The 24,629-nt window shown below is 47.6% G+C and overlaps 1 protein-coding gene across 1 annotated transcript in view; it reads right to left on the minus strand.

Annotated features, from left to right (window-relative positions):
* The window catches only part of Znf618 (zinc finger protein 618), a 112,512-nt gene that overhangs the window by 77,310 nt on the left and 10,573 nt on the right, over positions 1 to 24,629 (minus strand). Inside the window, exon 2 of the mRNA XM_013513280.1 lies at positions 3,167 to 3,210. The gene's annotated coding sequence lies outside the window, so the exon portion shown is untranslated. The remainder of the gene's footprint in view (positions 1 to 3,166; positions 3,211 to 24,629) is intronic.

Genomic DNA, 24,629 nt, shown 5'->3' on the forward strand with positions numbered 1-24,629 from the left:
ACAATTAATAAATAAATACCTCAAAGCAGCTCAGGGCCTGATGAGGACATGCTGACTACACGGAAGCTGTTATGAATAGGAACTTTGTGTTTACACCCTAAATCACACATGATCTAAAGGTTTGGGCTGGTTCCTTCCTGGTGTATAGGCTGGTCACAGAGAGAAAAGATACTGCACAGCAACCACTGTCCCCCTCTGCTGAATCGGCAGGCATCTCTAATCAATCTCTGCATTCTTCCCCCACTGACAGCAGTCATGGACTGAGCACTGAATTCATAGATTCAGACAGCTAAAAGCATTGTGGGAAAACTCACCTGCTGTCCTCTGAAATTCCACGTCAATCCACTGGCACGGAAGAAGTTTATACACTAGCAAATGAGGGCAAGGACCATGTCCTATGAAAGTGGTGTGAGGGGCCCAGGCATGGTGGTATAGGCCTGTAATCCTAGCACTCTGGGAGGCTGAAGCAGTAGGATGACAAGTTTGAGCCCAGCCTAAACATCTCAGCAAGACTCTATCTTAAAATTTAGAAGGATGACAGCCACGGAGGATGTAGCTCAGCGTAAAGACCCTGCATTTAATGCCCAGTACCAAAAAAAAGGAAAAAGAGCAATGGAGGTGGATGGAGCTTCATGTCTTGGTTCAGTGATGTGGACCCAGAACTTTGGACAGAGCCTGCAAAAGCCACTCCCATGTCTTCTGGAGGAATGAACTTGCATCTGGTCCACTGCGGTCCACGGCACACAGCACTGAACTCACCACAGCAAGCACCCAGTGACCGTGGGCAGAAGGTGCCACAATCTGCTTGACTTGTGCTTAGCACAGCACCACTGGCTGGGGAAAACTCAGCTCCAGCGGGTTCCAGGCCTGACATGGTTACTCACTCTTCACATGACCCTGAGAAGGAACTTTCCTCCGAAGCCTGACTCTCCCCATATGCGCACTGAGAGGGTGGATGCGACAAACTCCAAGCCCTTTTCTAGTCCTGTCCTTCTGCGATGTTTACTCTGCACTGTCAATCTGACTGGCTAGAGAGGTACCTGGGAGGTTAATAAAGTATACTTCTGGGTGTGCCTGTGCTGGGTCACAGAGGTGTGACCTTAGGACTGTATCAGATCCTCGGTCTCCTCCTCTTGGGCCCTTTCCGTCTCTCTGTTTCCGGCCACCATGAGGTGAGCAGCTTTCCTCCACCACGCTTTTCTGTCATGATGTCTCTGCTGTGAAGCCAGCCAACCATGGACTCAAACCGTGAGTCAGAATAAGTCCTTCTTTCTTCAGGTGTGTATGTAAGGTATCATGCTTCAGCAACAGAAAGCGAATACTTCCTCTGATCCAAGGAGTACTTCCAGGTACCAGCAAGCAAACTGAACGACTACCAATGCCCTAGAGGCCACGGCCTCACACAGTGTTCTTACCCAAATCCACCAGCAGGGGTCCTGGGCACAAAGGACTCTGGACAGCCACCAGCCCCAGGGATCACAATATTCACAGATCCAAGCCAAGATGTCTCATCCTCCTGGGCTCCAACCCCTCCATTCCAGTGTGTACTCCCTGCCCCTGCATCACCCCTCCTGTTATCCCTTCTCTCAGTGTATCTATCACATCAGCATCCAGCGAGTGCCTACTAGGGTCCAGTCCCATGGTGATACCCAGGGCAGACACAGTCCCTGTCCTGTGTAGTGAGAACTCTGAGATCAGAATCAGAACAAAGAGGCACAAGCAAAAGAAATAATGAAGGAGCGTAAGCACGCGATGAAGGCCATGGGTCATGGGCTGGGACAGTGGCACCTTGAGTGAGGGAATCAGGGAAAACTTCCCCAAAATGAGGATTGAACTGAGGCCTTAGAGATGAAGGGCACTAACCTGGGAAGACAGAAAAGTGCGTTTCAGACAAAGGCTGTCAGGCAGGAAGCTATTTAGGATGGGGTTGGCAAGCTACCACCATTTATGTACGTATTTATGTGTTATCTATGGTTGCTTTCACACTGTCCTGGCAGAGTTGAGAAACTGTCAGAGGCCTTTTGGCTTGCAAGGGATAAAATATTTCCAGGCCACATTGAGTTCTGTGTGCTAGGGACCTCCCACCTGGTGTCATGATCTGCGATCAACCCTGCAAAAGGCTGCCAGGGTGATCTTCCTGAAACACAAAGCCAAACACATTATTCTTCTGCCCAAAGAACTTCAGTACTCTCCATGTGTTCTCAAAGTATGCTCCAAAGAACACTCATTCAATGGAGTGAACCTCAATAAAAGTAGTCAAAGATTAATGAAGTTTGAGAAACATGACATTCTCATTCTTAGATGTTCCTAGGCATGCACATAAACGCAAAAAAAGGCTCTGAAAAGTCTCACGGCAAAGAGAACTATTTGACTTTGTTTAACCTATTGCCCTCCAATTTTATATGTCCACAAAGGAAACCCCCAAAGTCCATTAACATTTTAAAGAACTGGTACTCTGTGGGCTAACAGGTCAACCCTACTTGGCCTTCACAATCTGACCCTCAAATCCAGCAGATCACCCCAGAGCCCATTCTGGGTTTTATGCTTGAGCTAGGAGCCATGTCTCCTGGTTATCCTTCGCCTTCTTCCTGCCTCAGTGCCTCAAGTGAAGGTTACAGGGTTGTCTCAGCTCTGCTCTGCCCAACAGGCACCAGTAGGATGTGTGCTGACATTTACCAAGTGCCTATTTTACCACCTGCAGTGACATCCACAGCTTGGGTGGATCTGGTATCTCTTTCTCTCTCCTTTGGTATCACAGTCCAACTTTCCTTTGGGGACCAACTTTCTCCTATCTACTGCCAGCTGCCAGGGTAGGGACAGATCCTGGTCTGGCTCATCAGAGTATCCCACTACCCTGCACTGGACCTGAGCACTTGAGGGAAGGAATTCGACACCTAAAAGGGACCTGCTGCAGCAGCGGGGCTCCCCATCCTGGGTTTTGTCCCTAAGCTTGCTCTAAGGTGAGTGACCAAAAACCAGACCAAGCTTGGATTCTAGTCACAGATGCCCACAGAGGGAACATGGAAATTGCCGCTCATGCTTCACATCCTCTGGGGCAGATATTCCTCTGGTCTGGACCATCCACCCTTCCAGAAGAGAGTACGAACTAGAGAGTAGTAGCTGAAGACCAGAGATAGAGGGGTGCCAGTGGTATGGAGGGGCATACCTGCTTGCGGTGCTTTTCCTTCCAGCTGCACTGGCTCCGTCAGCCTGCAAAAGAAACCCAAACACCTCCATCAGCCAAGGCTCAAGACAGAGTCTCCCTACTGCAACCCCACCAGCTCTGCTGAACACCAGCCTTCAGACAGAGGGTGAGCAGGCCCTAAGCCCCTGCCCCACTCCTCCAGGTTGGAAAAACCTGCCCCCAGTGATGAGAGGGAATCAGAACACTTCCCTGTCCTATTGCTTGGCCCTTTAAATTCTGCCGCGCACCCACTGCCAACACAAACCTAGCAACCACACAGCCCTGGGGACTCCGTGAAAAGTAAGTAACCAGTTAAATCTGAGATTGAATTGCACCATTTTTATTTTCAGCTGGGATTTCCAATAAAACAGTAGCTGCAGATTTATTCCTACCAACTGGAGGGGAAAAATCCTATTATGTTAAAATATTCTGTCCCCCAACTCTATGAGCAGGGGAAGGCAAGAGAGTGCCAGTTCTTAATCTCTTTTGTTTGGGGGTGGGGGATGGAGAGATAGGGCTGACCAAATGAAATTTTCAGAAATCATAAAATTCTGGTTGAGATGGAGCGACTAAGGCTTCTGGGTACAGAGGGAAACGTCTGGAGTCTCATGAGGGCCAAATGACAAATACCTGGAGTCCTGACTCTCAAGCCAGCGCTCAAGGAGACCTGGATGCAGGGCCAAAGGAGGCCACAGATGACAAACAACGAAGGCCTGGACCTCCACCACCATGCACTCCCTCGTTCTCTCAAAACTCATGTAATAAGAAGAATCACAGTAGCATAACGCAGGTCTGAAAATCTAGAGCACATGTTCACAAATTCAAAATGTTTCCAAGTTCAGAAAGGTAACACTGCCTATGCCCTGTATTTCTGAAATACCCCAGCAGAGTCTGTGGAGGCCCCAGTAACGGTGTGTGCCGATGTTTCAGGGGTCACACAAGCACAGGCAACCCTATGTGGGCACATGACGGGCGACTATGTGCAGCCTCATTCCCCTTCCAGTCAAGTCCTGCTGCTCACCGACTACAACCTTTTTGTATCCAAGCATTTCAGATTCAGGATTCTGGATGAAGAATTCAGGATCTAGAGTAGGAAGAGCTATGGCCTTTGACATGTAAGTTACAAACTGGCAAAACCAGATGGTGGACTTCATTCAAAAGAACCAGTAACATAAAATGAAGGGATTTTGTCCAAAAAAAGATTTCTAGCTTCTCTTAAAAAAAAATCCAGTGACACCCAGTCGCACACAGTGCAGCTAGTGCTGCCGTGCCTGCTTTCTTCACAGTCCCCACCACGTCCTCTTGTCTTATATCCAGGGTCTGCCTGGCCCGTGGCTGTCGGACACCTCCCCTGGGTAACTTCCCATCAGGTACTACTGGAGGGACGTTACTGCTTCCTCTCATCTGATTCTCGACAGGTCCCCAACGACGCACATACAGTACCTCCACTTTACAGGTAAAGACACAGAGGCTCAGTGCCTTTAAGTGATGTATTAAAAGCTTCACAGTTTAAGATCAGGTCTGAGTCACTCCCAAGGGCACTCTCTCAGTTCTGGGATACGTTATCTCCCACCAACATTCAAGAGAGCCAAATGGGAAATGGGGTGACATCACAGAGCCCCAAGCCCCACATGAGGAAAATGAAAGAGAATGAATAGGGAGGGTGAAATATAAGGTCTGGAAGGAGAAACTAATGGGATTTGGTTATGCGATTTTGGCGAGAAAAAAGACAATGGAAAATGTATCATTTCACTGGAGCAAAGGAACAGGATCGGTTACAGGCTCCTTCTGACATCTTGCGTTCTTGTACACAAAGCTGCTTTAATGTTCATCCTAAGAGGCAGGGGTAACGTGGAGGGGGAAGTTCTACCCCAGAGAGCTTTAAGTAACCAAAATCTCAAATGATCTCTCTTGTTTCCCACCTAACTGTGTGTGTGCACTTCAAGCAATGCTCGCACATTTTTAATGATGCCTTTTTTTGTCCTTTGCCATCACAGTTTTACGTAGGATTGACCAGGTCAAGAGCAGTAAACATGTGATGGGGTAGGGAGGATCTGAGGCTCTGCTTTTGGCACATCTGACAACCTCCATCTTTGTTTCTCTTTCACTGAGTTGATGACACTTCAGCTTCGTAGTACTGGCAGACACCCTAACTACTTTTATCCACTCATTTTTATAAAACCAAGAATGCTAAACATATCCCAATAGTTGTTGACACAAATCTTTTTGCAGAGACTCAGATGGTGGCACAAGGGTCCTGGAGCTGCAAAAGGCAGGAATACCTACCTGGGCAGGGTGAGGGATGTCCCATTAGCAGCAGGTACAGGTATGGGATGGCATGGTGATGGACGACGGATGCTGTGGGAGCCTTCCAAGATGGCATGTGTGAATATCACAGCACATGGCAACCATGGCCTGCCACCATGACAGGGCACCGCCTACTGGCCCCTGTAGCTGAAGCCCACGGTGCTAACAGCATCAGCTCTCAGAGTAGAGATCCACATGACACCTGGTTGGCTTTGTCCATGTCCTTGCAAATACATCATGCTGATCCCCTGTGTTTGAATTAACTTGAACTCTGATACTGCCATTTCTTAGGCCAAAATGGTCTAAGATGAGCAATTTCATGTAATTCAACCTAAACCACAGACTCTTCTTTACCTAGCATAATCTGACCTGATTCTCCATATGAACTAAAGTTGAAGAGCACAGGGTACGAGTCTGAGTCTGAGTCCTGCTTTTGCCATTCTCTACCTGTGTGATCTTTAGCAAGTCACCTGGGCTGCTGAGGCCTCAGGTTCCTCATCTGCAAATTCTGAGTGCATGAATCCTAGGACCTATTTCACAGTAGTGGTGTCAGACCTATGATAACTTTAATAAGGGTACATGTGTAAAAGTACTTAGGGTTGGCTCAGCTATAGTACTCTATCAACCACCCTAGCTGTAGAGACAGAGGCCACCACTGGTTGTGTCCAAGAGACTGAGGCACAGGACTATGAATGTGTGAGGTCACACAGCAGGTGAGCAAGTCACCAACCACCCTGGACTGCCCAGAATCCCATGTTGCAAGTGCCATCTCATGAGCGTCTAACAGACCACCACAGCCCCAAGGTTCAGCGGAAACCATACTGAACAAAGAATGCAAGCAAGGCTCCAAGCCCATGCTGGGTATGAGCAGTAACCACTCAGGTAATGGGTACTTGGTAGCTGCTATGTCACACCGCCACCATCTGCCAAGAGGTCACATGCTTTGAAAGGGTAACTTGTCCTTGCTCTGTCTAGGTCTCACTTCAAACTTCACAAGCTCTTTCCTTTCTCTAGACCTGAGGTTCTCCATAGGTAAAAATGGGGGTGGGAGTAGAGGATTCAATCAGATCCCCCCAACATCTTTTTGTCAACCTTAACCAGAGCCTCTATGGCAAATGAAATATGGTGGGGGGCATAGGGCACGTGGGAGACGGTCCTCCTCATTTAGTGCTGGGGTAAGGGGAACCAAGCCCTCCTCCAGCCGATCAGGGTGCCCACCCCCCTTTCCTAGCCCCACCCATCCCTTATTCACCAGCTTCTCCAGAGGACCTGGGCAGAGCTATTTTTAGTTGCATTAGACCCTCCTCTTCCCTCCCAAATGAATGTTAAGTTGTTCTTTTCCATTCTCTTATTAAGGGTTTTCTTGGAAAGAAAATATTATTCCAAACCCAGAAATTTTATTTCTAAATTTGTGCAAATGTAAGTTGTAAGACATTAGCTGCATTTCACATTTTGTGCAAATGGCAGAAACAGGCAATTCGTGTGCTACGGGATGGGGGCTGGCCAACGATTTCGATAAAATAAACCCTTTTTTAATTTAAATGCTAATGCACTGAATTAAAATTTAATAACTGAGGAAATTGAAAAGCCGAGCAGGAATATTGGAAATAAATCCAAGCAGAAACAGCTGAAATTAAAAATTCTAGAGAGTGGGAGGACAGCAGCTAAGCTGTCTTATATGATTACATTTTTTTTTTTTTTTTTCAGAATGAAGCAAAAAAAAAAATCCTATCTCTCGCTGGCTCTAGGGCAGTAAATCCACAGTGCTGTGATTTATTGCTCAATTTTCCTGAGGGAAAAAGGCTTTCTTTCATGCTGAAATATTTCATAAATTTCAAGCCAGCATAAATTCTTAATTTAAAAGTTATGGAGGTCACATTTAGTGCACTGGTATGGTTCCAAAATCTTAAAGGAATAGCAGCAACCAAAAAAAGGAAAAAAAAGAAAGAAAGAAAGAAAAAAAGGAGGGGTAGAATTTGCTCTTTTTTTCATTTTTGGTTTTAATTCACAAGTTGAAATTTCATTATTAAAGATTTCTGCTGGATGGATAGAACCCAAGCATGTGGGAAGCTGGTGTGTGTCTAGAAATCTGCTGCAAAAGATAAAGAGATAAAGATTTAATTCAATTATAAAAAGGCTTTTTTTTTTTAAAGCCACTTGAGGAATTTCTGGTAAAAATTTCCTCCCTTCATTGCCCGGGAAGGGGTAAGGGTGGGGGAGGGTGGCCAATGTAATTGCTTCTCTTAGATCTCCAATCTTTTGTGCACACTGATATATTCATTTGTTATACAGCTGTTCAGCGGCGGAAAGAATGCTGGGGCGCCCATAATTCTAAGCAAATCAATCAAAAATTAATGATTTGTCATGCTTGCACAATGGAGGAAAAACAGCTCCTTGGGTCCTGGCTGCCTGATCTCGAAGAATGAAATGCCTTTCTGTGATAAGAAAGCCGAGCTAGAGACTCAGGGAGCCTGAAGTATCACCACAAACATGGGGGCCGTGTGGCGCTCCCAGCTCTGTGAGGACACAGGGGCCACCATCTTGGAGTGAGCATGTTCAAGATGGCACCTCAGCGAGCCAAGCTTACTACGGACTCAGCCCAGCACATGTCCGCAGCGGAATAATTAGGATCTTGTCTTTTCCCTCCCCCACTGCAACTTGAAAATCACTTCCTCTCTGGAGAATTGACTGACTCCCCTCCCCCCACTAGATTTAATTTGTCCCTGTTCATTGTTCTCCCAACACGGCTAACACACTGCCATCAGCGCCTTCCACCAACCCCTATAGGACCGAGGCTCCAGTTCCTACAGCACCTGCCAAACCCACCACCACCACCGAGACTGTGTGCCACTTCTTTGGGGCAAAGACCATATCCAACACATGGTTAGGGCCCAGAATGGGGCAAATATTTAGCAAATACTGTTGAATCTGTTCACTGGGATTCTGAGAAAATACTGAGAATGAGGTTGCCTACATAAATGATGAACTGCACTGACCATTCTATGTGGATGAAACACATCAGCTGATCTTTAATAATCACTCAGTAGGTGTTTGTTGAAAACCTACTATGTGTCAAGCACCATGCTGGGCTTTGGGTTTACACCTTCAAAACCACTGGGGTGCAACTTCAAACAGACTTTTTGGGCATCTACGTAGGGAAGGAAACCATCCACAGGGGCCCAGAGAGGAAAAGGAAGCCTTCTTCACGCTCCATTACTCAAAATCGTGTACCTGATCGATTCTCCATGATTCGTGTGAAAGTTATAGTCAGAAGAACCAACTGCATATTATGTCTCCATATGCATGTGTTTCACATGTATGTCACACGCATGACACTAAACGACCAACCGGCGCACCTAACCCTGCAGAAGATATGGAGTCTCAGCACTGACTACAGCAAACTTCACTTGACCTAGAACCTGTGGAAGCATTGTACCGCGCCGAGGATACTTTTGCATTCCTTAGTGTTTACAGAGCACAAGGAGTCTGAAACAACTGATGTCCCATTTATGTATGTCTTTCCACAGCCAATGGAGCCCCAAAATTGTTTCTGTCTCCTCACCTAAGTTTTAATTAGAGTAGGCAGGGCAGTCTCTTTGGAAAGAAGGTAGACGCTGGAAGGAGGTAAAGATGAGTCACGCAGGGTCTAGGCAAGAGAGAACAGCCACTACCAAGACCACGGGGCAGGACAGGGCCTGGTGTGCCTGTGAACAGCAAGGCTGGTGGTGTACCTGGGGTGAAGTAAAGGAGGACCAGAGGTGATGAGAGGTCAGTTCATGCAGGGCCTTTAGGGCACCGAAGGGCTCTGGTGTTACTCCAGGGAGCCACTAGAAGGCTTTGGCTAAGTGACACAATTTGACTTTATTGGGGTACTTGGCTTAATTTTATGTGCAGAAGAACAGTGTGGCTTCTATGCTGAAAGTAGACTGTGAAGCTACTGCAGGGTCCATGCAAGCAATGGTGCCTGGAGCTGGGGTGGTGATAGTGACTGGCTTGTGAATGCAGTGGGAGGCAGTGGACTTGATGAACTGGTTGTGGGGTATGAGATAGAGTCAAATAGCACCAAAAAATGGAATTATGTCTTTCTGGTACATGAGAATATTAACCATGGACACAGCACTGTATAGGCCCAGATCAAACAGGATCACCCAATGACCCTGTAGAAGAAACACGGCAGCTTAACTATCCCCTCTGATCATGAATTAACCCAGCACCCAGAGGGGCTCAGTGACTTTCCCAAGGTCACACAGGTGATCTGAGGTTTGGCAGGAGCTCAGCGAGGTGTTCTCAGTGAGTATGAGCAAGGCGTTGGTGGGAGATGCAATACCAAGATGAATCCAACATGGTTCGCTAATCATTCACTCAGTTATTTCTGTATATTACTATGGTAAGTACCTACTATGTGCTAGGCAGTTGCTGGGGACACAGAACACAGTCAGGAGACAGGCAGTGATGACCGAATGACTCCAGGTTATCAACTTATAATTACCAATAAAGGTGTGCTCTGGAGAGAAAAGGCAGGGTACCATGAGCATCTCTGACAATAGGACCTGAGGAGATGGCAGGGTCAAGGGCATCCCTGAGGGAGGGATGTGCATAGAGGCAGCAGAGCTCACACTCAATGCGGAGGCATGTGAGATCTCTATGTGGACAAAGTTTACACGGGCTGGGTAAGGGGAGTAACACCCTCCAATAAGCAGGGGGGTGAGAGGGTGCCATCTTGTCCTGCTGGGAAGCCTGGGTCACTAAGCAGCACAGGCTTTCACCTCTTGGGGAAGGGACAAGCCCACCCAATGGGCACAGGCTAATACCAGGAAGTTGTAACTGACTCCCAAGACAGAGTCCAGGCCTCTATCCGGACTTAAAGTACCATGTTATTTTTCCCTTTGCCATGGAGTGGTCACAGCGGTCAGCAGAACAGAAATGTGCAGACTGTCGCTCAGCAAGCTCCAGGTAGTTTCTCTGACAGAAGCCCCAGTGGCACTGTATGGATTAGCCAAGTTTACAGCTACAAGGGAAACCCCCAGAAATGACCAATTTCTTTATTTCTCCCAGAGGGCTCTTTCACCCTTCCCCAAGTTTTAGGTCTCTGGGGTGAAGAGTCAAGAACTAAAATCTCGGGAATGGAAGTAGCATAGACCTAGTTGCTTTGAGTTTCTAGGTATGGGTGAGTTCTCTGTGAGTAGCCCTGTAGATTGGATCCAGACTCTGACACAATCGTCTTCTATATCATCAACCGTCATTAGCAAGCACCTGTAAGTCAAGCTAAGGAGTCCGAGGCTCACGAGCAACCCTGAAGTCACATGTACCCCAAAAGCATCTGCTGGCCACATTACGGAGACATGAAGCAGGTAACACCAGAGACCAGTGTTACCTCCCGGGAACAGATGATGATGGTTTGCAGGGTGGTGGAGAGGAGAAAGCTCCGGTACTGGGAGCTCTCAGGAGTGGCAAGGACCAACCGAGACGATGTGAGAGAAACACCCAGCACAAAGCTGGCATGTGCAGGGGCTCACTGCATGGCAGGGGTTTGTTGGCATTTTTTAAGGTTAAACTGTTGAGAAGCACCACCAATCTCAGGCCGTGTGCAGACGGCATCTCCATACAAGAACCTGAGCCCCTGACAGGCAGAGAAGTAGAACAATTCACCTCCTAGGGGCCTGAGTTACATTTAAAAAAAAAAGGGGGGAACTCTGGCCCCAGAAAGAAGGGGACAGCAGCCTCGCTGATGCTGCCACATGAGACCCACTGTCCAGGCAATTGTCCCCAAGGGACCAGCAGCCACCAAGTTAGAACCCCAAGTCTACCTCAGAAGGGTGCCACGATGGCTCTCAGCTGTGTCGCGTGCTCATTCTGTTCCCCTGGCTGAGCCGGTCACTAAGTGTTTTACACATTGCTTCAGAGAGTGGGAGTTCTCCTGGGCCAGGTCCAAGAAGGTGCTGTAGTTTTTAAACATTTTATAGTGAAATAATTTCACATTTACAAAAGAGTTTCAGAGTTCAGACAGGAGCCACCCTCTCTCTTTCCTCAACATGAGGGCCCCTGGTAGGGGAGAAACATGGCCAGAATTCTATCTTCACAGGGGACTTCGGGGTCTGGCCTAAGACAGTCTGCACCAGAAGAGGGAAGCCAGAGGCCAAGACTGGGGTGGTGTCCCTGGGAGTCAGCTGGGCACAAGGTCCCACCACTTACTAATGCAACTTTCGGCAAGTCACAACTCAGAGCGCCTCAGGTCCCTCCTCTGTAGAACAAGGGGTCTGAGCCCACCTCTTACGGCTGCTGGGCAAATGAAATAAGCAGATCAGTCAGGTACTTGGAATGGACCTTCAAATCCACAGAGTGTCAGCACTACCACCAGCTCAACACGAAGGGCCTCTACCAAGGTGATGCTCGCTGTCCAGGAGTGGCCATCGCCTCATGAGCACCTCCCATGTGCTGCCTGGCTTGGGACACAGAATGTACCTTCTCATTCAATGTCCTCAGTTACCCTAAAAGACAAGAATGTCACCAGCGCTGGTGTCTAGGGACCCAGCCAAGACCTCAGCCCAAGCCTACCTTTTCAAACCCTGAGTCACCGTCTCCAAAGCTAGTGGATGACCTTGGGAGAATGCCTTTCCCCATAGTTTGAAGAGGACATGCTCCTCTGGATACATAAATGCTGCTGCTTGTTCTGTTTGTTTTCTTAAAAAAAAAAAAAAAGAAAAAGAAAAAAAAGAATGCACCTCAGTTCTTTACAGTCACACAGTTAATCTCTCAGTTTATAAAAGAGCAAGTCATGTGACTGGATTCCACAAAAATTCTCTCTCCAGGTTTATGATTTTACAGAAAACTCCAGGGAAAACTGCCTGGAGCAAGTTAAAACCAGATCAGCCATAAACCATGTCCTGGTACAGTCTCACCAAGCCAAGACTCAGATTACTCATTAAATATGTGATAAATATTCACTTCAGATCAGCAGGAAGTGGGGGAGGGGGGTTAAAAAAGAAAAGCTTTGCTTCCTGGGGTGGGGGAGGGTCCACTATAAATACAAAGAATTGCAAACTCCAAATTAGATCAACTCAGATTTGGGGGACAAGGTTGTAAATCCCCTCCTTAGGTATCTGTAAGTGAGACAGGAGGCGAAGAGGATGTCCTCTAATCTCTTCAAGGAAACCCAAGGCTTGAGCCCATTGTGACATGGCCACAGTAGTGCTGGCACCCAGAGATCCTCACCTGGCAGGAGCAAGAGCTACAGATGCCAGGAGGGCCCTCTCCTCACCTGCTGGGAAAGGTACTGCCTGACCCCAAGTCTACTGGCTGCCCAATGGGGCTACTGGACTGATGGCCTCTCAAAGACCTTCCAACCAATATCTGGAGCCTGGCAGATCAAGGTCTGCATTCTGGCCACTAAGGCCCTTAAGAGCATTGTGACCTCGCTCCAGTCCCCACATCTCTGAGCCTCCACTTTCCCTAGTATGAAACCGAGGTGAAAATCCTCCCCTGGCGTGGGCTGCTGGGTAGATGAAATGATATGAAGTCTGTAATATTCTCAGGCAGTACTAATAGTACTATATGAGCCTCACATCTGGATGACAACATTTTGATTACATGAATAGTGGGGAATAAAATTAATATATTAAAAAGAATTCTGGGTCACTACAGCAAGATTTGGCACAGTAGTTCCCAGCACAGACTCTGGAGGCACACAGGCTGGGTTCAAGTTCCAGTGCTCATAAGCTAGATGACATTGGGTAAGTCGCATAACCTTGATGACTCAGTTTCCTCATCTGTCAAACAGGGGTACTAACAGTAGTTACCCCACAAGGTTCCTGAGGACTAAGTCTACTAAGAGACAGAAAGCTTCTTAAATGGTGCCTAGTACAAACTAAGTATGATAAAAACACTAATATCATTACTTTTTATTACAATGATTTCTCAGTCATTTTTAACTATAAAATGATCATTTGTTAAAGTTCTAGCAAGTCCCCTTTTTCCCTGTGAGCCTCAGTTTCCATAGCTATGAAGGGGAGAATTTTGATGAGATTGTCTCCAAGGATCCTCTTATTCTAAAGCTTGCTGATTCTGTTGTCTCACTGCCTAGATCACAGTCTATTCCAACCTCCTCCAAGAAGCTGGCCCTCACCACAGGGGCACCTTGATCCTAGAGCATTAAGGACGTGCTGAACACCACCACTCTGTGCAGCCGAACTCCCAGCCACACTGCAGGTTCCCTCAGGATAGCTAACTTTCTTGAGGTCTCCAGTGGTTCCAAAGCACCCAGGGGTAGGGCTATGCTGCACATGGATGAAGCTTCATAAAGATCAGCCAGCCAGTTTAAAATCTAAAGAAGTGGTATTGCCAGCACTTAAGAGAACCATGGTAGTAAATTGCTTTAGAGCAGTGCTAATGAACCTATGGCACGTGTGCCACAGTGGGCTGTCTGTATCACTGAAAGCTCTAACAGTTCACCATCACTGGTCTATGGAATCATCAGGTCCAAGAATGGAAGAACAGGCATTCTTTTCAGTTCCACTTCCAATCAATTAGTCATGGTCTGTGTGAAGGATATGGAGCTCAGCTAGAAAGAGTTCTATGATCAACTAGTGATGTCTGCAGTGAGCACAGTAAAGACAGGGACGGTGGCATGATTGTTCCCTTCAATCCAGGCCAACACCTTCCTTGTGTAGAGAAACTAAGGTCTCTGAACCTCAAATCACCTTTTCTCACATCACCACATTCTCATTTGCAAAAACATTTCTACACAAAGAAGTTGCAGCCCTTTAAAATTCAGAGTAAAAAGTGGTAACAAAAAAGAGAGAAGACCAGAGACAAATACACACAGAAAAAAAATTTGAGTAAAACGTTTACTTTTTTTTAGGTGAAAGAGAAGTAATTATGAAAGGGCAAAAGAGATGTTCTAAGTAAGTTGTTTTTTTTTTTTTTTAAAGAAAGTCTGGAACACATGCTCAAAGTAGAAATCTTATGAATTCCTATTGCAAAATAACTTCTGGCCAGCCAACCACAATCTCTATAAATATATTACAAGATCAACAGTGCAGGCAAACAGGGGGAGGGGGAACAACTGCATGAATTTTTTTTCAAAATCAAAATAGTTCCTCTCACAGTTGGAAAGGAAGGAGCCACCCATTTTCCTACAAAATGAGAGGCCCGTGAAGAAAAGAAGATTGTAATGCTACATACCCCAGTGGGTGCCTGCTGAGAAATCTGGGCAGCCAGAGTATTTTGAAATTATTCTACAATTTTGTTTTGTTTGCAGAGGTAAAAGGAAAAAAAAAAAAAAATCTAGCGCTCTGAATTCATGAAGGCAGCCATGATTTCACAATGCCTTCCATAGGATTATGCAGAGTGGAATAGCTAATCAGACTCTCTTAAGGTGTCCGGCATAGGAATGTCCTCCAGGCTGGGGCAGGAAAACTTCAAGGTCACTCTAGGTCTTTTAAATAGAGGCAATTTAACATAGGGACTTGAGTGTGCAGCTGAAGAGAGTGCTGAGATGCCAAACGGGCAGAAAAGTGACCAGGGATTAGCACAGGAGGGAGCTGCCGCCATGCCTAGACCTGGGGAGATGAAGGGAAGAAATGACGCTGCCAAAAGCTGGAGCTGTCCAACAAGAAGCTAAATTACAGCAAGCACTGCCCAAGGGGAGTGGACTGCAAGGGGCAGCTGGAGCTGCACAGAGAACATCACAAGAAACACAGAAGGAGTGGGGGCAAGCAGCCCTTCTTCCTTCCTCTCATGTGCCAGTATTCCTGCTGAACACCCTAGGGCTGAACTATTTGAAACCAGAAAGTAGGGACTCCTGGGAGTCTCCTGCCATCCAGAGCAGGGTCTCACCAAAGGGTGCATCTGGGTCCAGCTTCTCAATCCGGAGTCTAACTGCTGCACAAACAAGGCTGCCTCATCTTGAGCTGTATCCTCCTAGGTACTACCCAACAGAATCACAGCTCTGGGTTTAAAGGAATCTGAGTCTGAGAAATGGAAATATGGCCCTTTGGTCCCGCCCTAATGCAGGGGAATGACTGAATGGCCTGCTAGCATATTTTCACTTCCAGTCTTTGCTGAGAAAGTATGGACAGAAAAATCACATGGAAGGCTGGTTGTCCCATCTCCCAGCACCAACTGGGTGCTCCAGGAGCATCTTTTGACCAAACCTAGAACAATCCCCTTATAAGGTTCTGGGCAGAGGCTCTGATGCCAGTTAGGCTAAGGCAAAACCACTCCTAAGACTCAGAGCTTTCCACCTGAAAAGCCATCTGAGATGCACATCAGAACTTTCTGTTGTTTTTTGAACAGTACCATAAAAAGCCAAAGCACCCCTAACCCACACGGGCACAGATTCAACCCTGTGAACTCCTTTGTCAAGGCTGTGACTGAAGGCTTGATTTAGCTACATTCTGCAAAGAAAGAAAGGGCCCTTCCTTTCCTTTAAGTCCCCATTCCCTCCCCGCCCAGGCCATAGGGGCCATCTCCCTCCCCTGTTTTCTTAAAGCACTTATTCCTGGGCCATTCAAACGGTATTGATCAAGCAGCTGGCATACTCAGTCATCTTTTTATGACCTGTCTTCCCAGCTGGACCATCCATCTTCCCTGGGTAGGGGCTATGCCTCTGGATTCCCCAGTGTCCACCAGACAGCCCAGCACATAGAAAGTATCTGCACAACATCCTTAAAGGGGAAGATGACTCAGGTTCTCGGAAACCTAAGTCTGGGTGAGGTAGGAACAACATACTCTATCAGTGTTGCATATATACTTGCTTAGTGATGAGGGGGGAGAGGAATTGCTCCATCCATTACTTCACTTAATTTTTAACAAGACAGGAGTCATGATTTCCATTTCAGAGAGGAAGGAGCAGAGGTTAAGTCACTCTGCCCGAAGTCACATGATTACTAGCAGGGCTGAGACTCAAACCCACATCTTCTTCCAAGACAAACACCAACATCCTTCCCTTTCCAAGATCCTATGTCTTGTTTCTCTTTCATGAAATGAGCTGTTTTAATGAAATCATTAAATGAAAAAAATAGTTCACAAATGTAGGATTTTAGAACAGCAGCTGGCACAGACTACTGCTGTCTATGATTGTCTTTACTGTCACCATCCTTATTATGCTCCATCACCACTGAACTCATTCCATCTATCACAACATCATTTGTTAGCAAACTTCACAGGCAAAGCAGCAGACTATGGAAAATGCCTGTATCCCATTCAAACCAAGAAATCATAGAAAATCTTATGACTCAACAATTAAGAGAAGACATGTGAAGACATCGTATGATTCTCATGCCTTTATCCAAAGCACTGACCACCACCCTCCCTTCCCCATAGCAGGCGTCTACATTTTTCAAAGGTAGGCTTGCAAGTCCTTCCTATCAACTTCACTGGTGAACACTCAACTTAGTGAGCATTCAAGCTGTGAAGACTCACAGGTGTAGTGTATAAGACTCACTTTGCTGGCTTACGAACGAGCCCGGCTTATGAACGAGTCCAACTTACAAACAGTTCTCCCTCTAATGCAACTCATTCTTAAATGAGTGACTATACAAAACACGGTACAGCCATTGATATACTGTCCTTTGGGCCAGAAGCCCTGCTATATGCATGGAAAACCAAAGACCCGGAAGTAGAAGTGACAATGCACAAGGTCACATGCAAAAATCAACACTGCAGCTACTAGCACACGGTTTGGTCCAAAGCGTTTAAACGAACAACAGGAACCAATAGCCACCAACCCCAGCTAAGATAGAGGACAACGTGGCAGTACTGTGGTCAGACTGTCATGCCAACCTGCTCACAATGGTCCTTCTACAAGAATCTCCAGGGCAGCTGTATGCCTTAGCTGTCACAGCCACTGCCCCTTTTTTCGTCTTAGTGCTGTCACAATAGCCTTATCAACTCCCATATCCTTTGACTCCATAATGTCACTTTGGGAAACAAAGCCTATGAACATTGTACAAAAGAAGGAAAAAAGTTTCATGTACAAAGATGTCCACTACAATATTTATAATACAAATTCAGGGACAACCACTAAGCACAACAATGTAAGCAAAGTCCTGTTTACAAAGCTGTTGCAACGGGTGTTCAGCAATGGTGGAGAGCTACAGGAAACATACTAAGTGACAAGAACAGAATCCAAACTGTATGCATAACTTTACATAAACAAACCCTCCACACACAGAGATGGTATCCACAAAAGCACTGGCTCTGAATGGTAAAAACATGAATGACTGTTTTTCCTCCTTCCTGCTTAGATTTCTATTATTGCCACTTTTAAGGAATAACTCATCATGCTTTAAAACACTTACGATGCATATCTAGAAGGGCAGGTACTGAGACAAGACCACTGCCTGCGGCCCATCCTATTCCAGACTGAAGACCTGTGACAGGGCAAATGCCTGCATCTGTCTGTCCTAAGGACATGGCCACCCAGTGGGCGGTTCCACAGGCAGAGCACTCAAGCTCCACCCAGGAGCCAGGCAAGGTGACCCCTACAGGACTTTCAAACACTGAGAGTTCTTCTTTCAGAGGGAATGTTGGGAGATATCACCTTGAAACCCTCTGCTTTTGAAAACAGTGGTCGCTGGAAGAGAAGTTCTTATGTTATTAAATAGTGGTGATCACAACACCTGGATGCATGCTAATGTGGATTAAGATGTTATTATGTGCCAACGACTCTAAAAGGCTCATTAAATATGTCTGATCTCATCCAGCATCCTCATTAACTAGGGATTATTCATCTACTTTACAACTGGGGAAACTGAGGTGGTGAGAGGTGACGTGACCTGTTCTTTGAAGAAACTACATTCAAATAACAATGTCTTGGATGGCCAGTCCTGCCACATGGCTTGGGCTGGAATGTGAATGTGGCTCAATCATATTTAGTAACTATTTCATTTTATCCTCACCACGTAACTGTGCAGTAAAGATTGCTAGTGCTACTTTTCTGGTACTACATTAGAGATCCTAATGCTATTTTATAGATAAAGAAAGCAAGCCTCAAACTGGTGAAGTCACTTGTCCAAAATCACACAGCCAGCAAACTTGAAACCAAGCCTGAACCCAAGCTTGTGTGGTTCCAAAGCCCATGCACTCAACCATCTTGCCCTCACTAACCCCCAAGCCCCAGTGAAATAAGAGAGCCAAGTGGAGGCAGACTGTACCTCAACATAAGGAAATACATTCAGAGTCACAGCTGGCCCAAAGTTGGGAGCTCCTGTGGGGGCTGCCAACCACTTGGTAAAAAAATTCATCAGTAGGTTTGGATGAAAGGATGGATCAGCTACCAAGTATGCGAAAGGGGTAGTGTTCCTTGTCTAGAAATTTCAGGTCTGGATCCTCCTGAAAGACAGACCTTCCTGACGCTTCTCAGACAGCTTTTTGTACTCCTTGTTGAAGGGCCACCATCTTTGAATGAAGTGCTATGGACCAAATATTTCATTTCCTTTATTCCCCTCTTTCTGGTTTCACAAGTGTAGTAAAAAGTTAATGAATCTATAAACTGCTCACTGGTTTAAAAAAAGAAAGAATAGTTAATGGAAATTTTAATGAAACGCCCCATCCACATAACTGATGGCAAACCCAGGGCCAAGACACCTGGTACTAAATGGCTCAGATGGGGTACCATGAAAGGCTTAGGAAAGTGGGATTCCAATGCATCTACAGTTGCAAGAAGACAGTCTTCTACCTAGGCTTCAGAATGGAAACATGAGTGACACGTTCAAGGGAGACACTGTAGCCATGTTCAACCATCACACTGGGAAACCCCGTTTTTGAGAAAAGGAAAAGGGTATACAACCACACTGGCTCTCCAGGGCCTGAGGTCCAAGAAAGCAAAAGGTACAATGACTTGGAAGCCACCCTGCATCCAAGATCCCATATCATGGAATTTCCTGAGTTCCCCTCTGCAAATGCTAGTAGCAGATGGGAAAGGGATGTACAATGGGGAAGGTGCCCCTGACCTTGCTGGTTCAAGCTCACTACCAGGAATACCGCTTTGAGGCCTACTCCATGTGAGTCTCAGCCGGAACTTCTCTCTACAGACCTTATTTTTCATAGGCCTCCACAACAAGGAAAGGTTAATATGAATACTTGTACTTTGCTGAGCAAAGAGGGGCTCAGACGCAAAAAGACTACCTCAAAGTCACACAGCTAGTCCAGCTCCATCACAGCATACAATTATGCATGGAAAATTACCTGGGCTTTTTGCTGTGGCAGGCTTTCCTACCTCCCACATTCAAGACCCTTCCCACAAAACAATCTCCATCTGCAGCTTGTTTCACCTCTCTAGTATAGTACACAAGTGTATCCCTATAAATTCCCTGACTTAAACCTCTACTTCATCAACACATTCCCTCCACACCTCTCTTCCTCCGGGACACAACCCTGCTCTTCTCCAGCTCAGCTCCTGCCCCAGCTGTGCACACTCCAGCCGCTTGGGCCACACCAGTGCTGACGACCTGTGATCCCAGGCTCACTGCTGGCCGAGCTCTCCTCCCACTGTCCTAGCCTCACCCTAGACAGCTCTTGTACCAAGAAACCTCTCGGACATCCTGTCCTGCCCTCCTGCCCGTGACTCTGTGTCCCACGTCACTCCTCCCAATGGTCCCACTGCTCCATCACCTGCCTGTCTCCCTCCCCAGGCTGAGGGCAGCCCAAAGCAGGGACAGAGACTTTTCCACCAAGTGCAGACCTGGCCCAAAGAAGCAGCTCTGCAAATGTGGAGAACGGTAGGGTGACACAAGTCTCCTCATGGCTTACTCACTACACACCCTGCACGCAAATCCTGGTTCCAGGTCCAACTGTGCCCACCCCTCCCGAGCCTCCCCCAACTCCCCAGGGAAAATCACATGGGCCATCAACCCAAAGCTACCGGAGATGATGGTAGCCTGCACTCTTCTCTCCAAGGTCTGAGTGAACATGGCTAAGATAGTCATAGACTAGAAGCCAGGAGCAGCAGGGCCAGGTATCAGAAAGAGGAAACTGTGGAAGAACAGGGCAGGGAGAAGGTCCAGGAGAGGAGAGAGAACCCCAGTGGCATTCTGGGCCAGAGGCAAGCTACGTAGCCCGACGCAGACACCAGCCTGCTGCAATCAGGGACATGAAATACCTGGAAATTATAACCGCTGCTTTTAATTTCCAGAGATTTTGAAGCCTCTTTCTCTTTGTTTTTCCCCTAAACCAGTTACAATTAGCATGGAGGGATATAATTACGTTGTTAGTCTAATTGCCTGTTTGAAGCAGGATCTACAGGGGTTTAATGGAAGATCTGAAGGGGGGCAGATAAAATAAAAGTCGGGGTAATCACGGAAGAGATGTGAGACATGACTTTCTTCTCAGGTAGAGACAAGGCCTAAACCGAGCCAGAGGCCAGGGAATTGCCTTTACTGCCAACTACCAGGCCCGGCTGGGCGGGGAGTGCTGCTACCAAGGAGAAGCGACTTCGCTGGAAAATGATTTTGGAGATGCTGACCTAATTAATCAGGAAAAGATCCTAGAAAGGCCCTTGGATTTGGAGCCCTCACACTATTATTGGCAATGACACACTTACATGTTGGCATGTAGTATTTTCCCAGACTGAGTCAAGGTGATAGAGCCTGACAGGGCTGGGCTGTGTGAAGCCTTCCGCTGTAGGAGGAGGGAGAAGGGCACGGGTTCCTAGGGGACAGAAGCTAGAGAGAGGCAGTTCTGAGATTGGGAAGAAGAGGAAGATTCTCCTCCAGGGAAAAGTCTGACTGACAGGTAGTGAGCACCCTGACAACGGAGCCACTGTAGCTGGATGATGCTGCTATGGGGATGCAGAGGAAACTGCTATAAGGATGAGATAAATGTTTTTGAAGGACTGTACAAATGACTGTCCCTGGAGGGATGCTGGGAGAAAAAAAGGTTCGCTTCCCACCAGAGGACCACCCTTGCACTTCAGTCCCGTCCTGTCCCGTGAGTTTTAGGACTTGGGCAGTGACACCCAATCCTCTGTGGAGGCTGCAATGACTAACAGCTCTCCTTCTCTGTTTTTACCCAAACACATGCAGCAATCCGTAATGACCAGCAGCTGCCTCTGTGTGGAAGGAGTGAAGTTCCAACACAAAAGTCAAAAGCCAGGCAATCTCCTGGGCAATGACAGCCACCACTATGCCGGCCCTGGTTTCCTCTATTGCCTTCTTCCTCATCACCTGGTTTAATCCAACCACAACATCTGGACTGGAGACCAGGAAGCCTGCATTCCAGTTTTATCTCTGCCATGGAGTTTCTCTTCATGGGGAAAGAAGGAGGGGATCAATGAACCCATAGCAACCCCCCAGGTCCAAAATTAGAAAAACAGAAGAAGGTTTTACAGCAAGGTACCATGCGGATGAGTCCAGAGACAACTGCATCAGCAGATCTGACCCTGGACACACCCAGCACCCATAAGTGGTTTCTTCCTTATTACCAGACTCCCATGAGCTTACCCAGCACAAGGGGCACCATGGCTGGCACAGTGGCACCCTAGTATGTTATGGATGAATGGCACAGAATGGGCCCTTCACTGGCAACTACTAGGTGGGCCTTGTGAAATAACGTGACCTTTCAATCTGCTAAGTTTTGATCCAAAAAGTCTCCACTTCAGGATCAAAGGAGAGGCCTTCCAGGAGCTGCCTGACCCTTCCCATTCCTAGTCACACGCCTGCCTCCTTTGATCTGACAGCTATGAGGAGCAGGCAACCTTCTATAAGGCTCCGACACACCTGAGAGAAGGCGTGAGGACTCAAATTTGCAGGCAAAGCCTGCTACACAAGTGCCTTGTGGCGGGAAAGACAGTCACCACCTTCCAACTGGCTGGTGCTTATAAACAGATCCGTTGGATTCCAAATCCCTGTGCTTCCCCCTGTGAGAAGTCGGATGCACTGTGCTTCCTGTACTTTTCCAATTTCAGGTGACCATGGCCAGGGAGGGAGTCGGAGGCCCTCAGTACCAAGGCAGTGACACTCTGCTGCTTCACTGATGAGGCTACGCTGTGTGTATGACCCAGAGCAGAAAGACTCACTGAAATCCAATACAGATAAGGGGGGAGGATGCTCTGTTGCTGAGAGGTCCACAGCATCTCTGGCCACACAGTCTGGCCACCCAGGGAGGGAAAAACAAGTTGCCGTGCTGTCACCGTCTGTCAAGAGTGACAAGATGACCACCACAGGGACATCCATCCTGGACCTCCCCTCCCTTCTCTTTCCCATCCCTCCAGGCCTTCAATTTAAAGGACTTAAAAGTCCGAAGCAGCTGTGGTTTCCTTGGAGGGGGAAGGTGGAGGGAAAGAGTAAATATTTTATTTACAACAAAGCATAACAATGGAGGTGCTGCACTCATTTCTCTAGCTGAGACAATCAGTGGCTGATTTCACCTTCAAAAAGGCCAGGAGGCCACATGCCTAATGCAGAGCTTCACATCCAGGCTGTTCAGGCTTGGGGACATGTGGACGGGCCTGGCCCCAAGCCTCTCGTGATGGCCCAAGGCTCTGATAAAGCATAGCCAGAACTCTCAGTTCATTTCATTTCAGTAATCACTGGAGGCTCACGACTGTGGAAATGGAAGGTTCTAGTAGGGATCTGTGTGCCAAGCCCTGTGCTGGACTTTGGAGATTTAGGAGATAACAAGGAACCTGTCATGCAGGAGGGCCACCTCAGTGTCACGTGTCACAAGGGCACTATATTTACTGACACGACCAGAGCACTCACTGTGGTACTGTGTGCAGTGAACTAAGGACTTCAGACACATCGTCTCATTTAGCTCACATAATCACGCTATGGTGTAGGCAGTCTGTGTCCCCACTGTCCGGGAGAAGAAACGGGATTCCTGAGATAAAGCACAGTATCTTGCTCACGTGGAGCAGCCCAGGTTCAAATCCAGCTCTGTGTGAATCCAGAATGTCCCCAGACAACCCCTAACTAACCAGCAGAGAAGGAACCCCGAAAAGCTCCAGACCAGATTCTTGGGCAAGAGACCAAAGCAACGTGAGCTTTCTTCCCTGCTTTTGCCGAGAGCCTCCCCTGAGCTGGGCACTGACTCCAGTGAACAGTGGGGCTACTCAGAAGGGGAGAGGGGACACGCGATCCACATCACCCTCAAAATCAAACCAGGATTCAGAACGGGAGAAAGTCAGCAAGAGGCAGGCCTCTCTGGAACCATCCAAGTCAGAACAGGCTGCAGTGACCTGGGGCAGTGGGTGCACTGCGGGTAGCAGGCACGAATCTGCCAGGCATTCCACACGAGGAACGGGCATCCAGTAAGAGTGACAGGACAACCAGCCAGCAGCTCCCCCTGAGATCCACTGCCGGTGCACCTTGTCCCCGACACCCAGAAGGCGTATCTATCGTCACACCCCCTTTCAAGATGCGGAAACTGAAGCACACAGATCTCCTGCCTTGGATGTTGATTACCGCCGTAGTGTGCCCCCCACCTCGCACTGGTAATTACACACAGGGCCAGGGCTGAGCTCGCCCCCCCAGGTACCCTGTCTGCCATCAGGGGAACGAAGGTGAGGCATCCTGATGGAGCAAAGGGTTGTCTGTCTCTCTGAACTCAAAGGAAGTCCCAGGACTCCCGTTTCCTTGGAAAACACTTTCTGAACTTGTCACCAATAAATTGTCTGAATCTTTTATTTTAAAGGCTTCTCCCCATTTCACTAATTGCATTCACTGCCTTTTGCTCCATAAATTTAATTAACTTGCTATGTGACCTTGGGTTAGGCAAGCCACCGCCCCCCTTCAAACTCAGTTTCCCTCTCTGTAAAATGAGAATGAGGCTGTAATATCTTATAGCCCTGACAGCTTGAACGTCCCAGGATTCCACGATGGGGCTAAGCCCTTGACCTTGCTATTCCGGGCTGCTGCTGCTGAGAGCTCCCCGGAGTGCCAAGACCACCCTGTTCTGAAGGGCCCTTGGCCCGAACGTGCCAGCTGCTCTCCAGGTCTCGGCTCATCTGAGATGAACAGACAGGAACGCCTAACCTGGCCAGGTCCTCTCTGTCCCCAGTGAACCCCAAAGCTCCAGTCTGCCTGCGGCATGTCAGTGGAGCTGCCCGTCTGTGGGAGCGGGAGAGACTCCAGATCAGGGGCTGGATCCAGAGCATAAGCGTGAGGCTGAAATTGTAATAATAATAACTGACATTTATATC

Source organism: Chinchilla lanigera, unplaced genomic scaffold, assembly GCF_000276665.1.
Source record: "Chinchilla lanigera isolate Chin_1 unplaced genomic scaffold, ChiLan1.0 scaffold00018, whole genome shotgun sequence".
Lineage (NCBI taxonomy): Eukaryota > Metazoa > Chordata > Mammalia > Rodentia > Chinchillidae > Chinchilla > Chinchilla lanigera.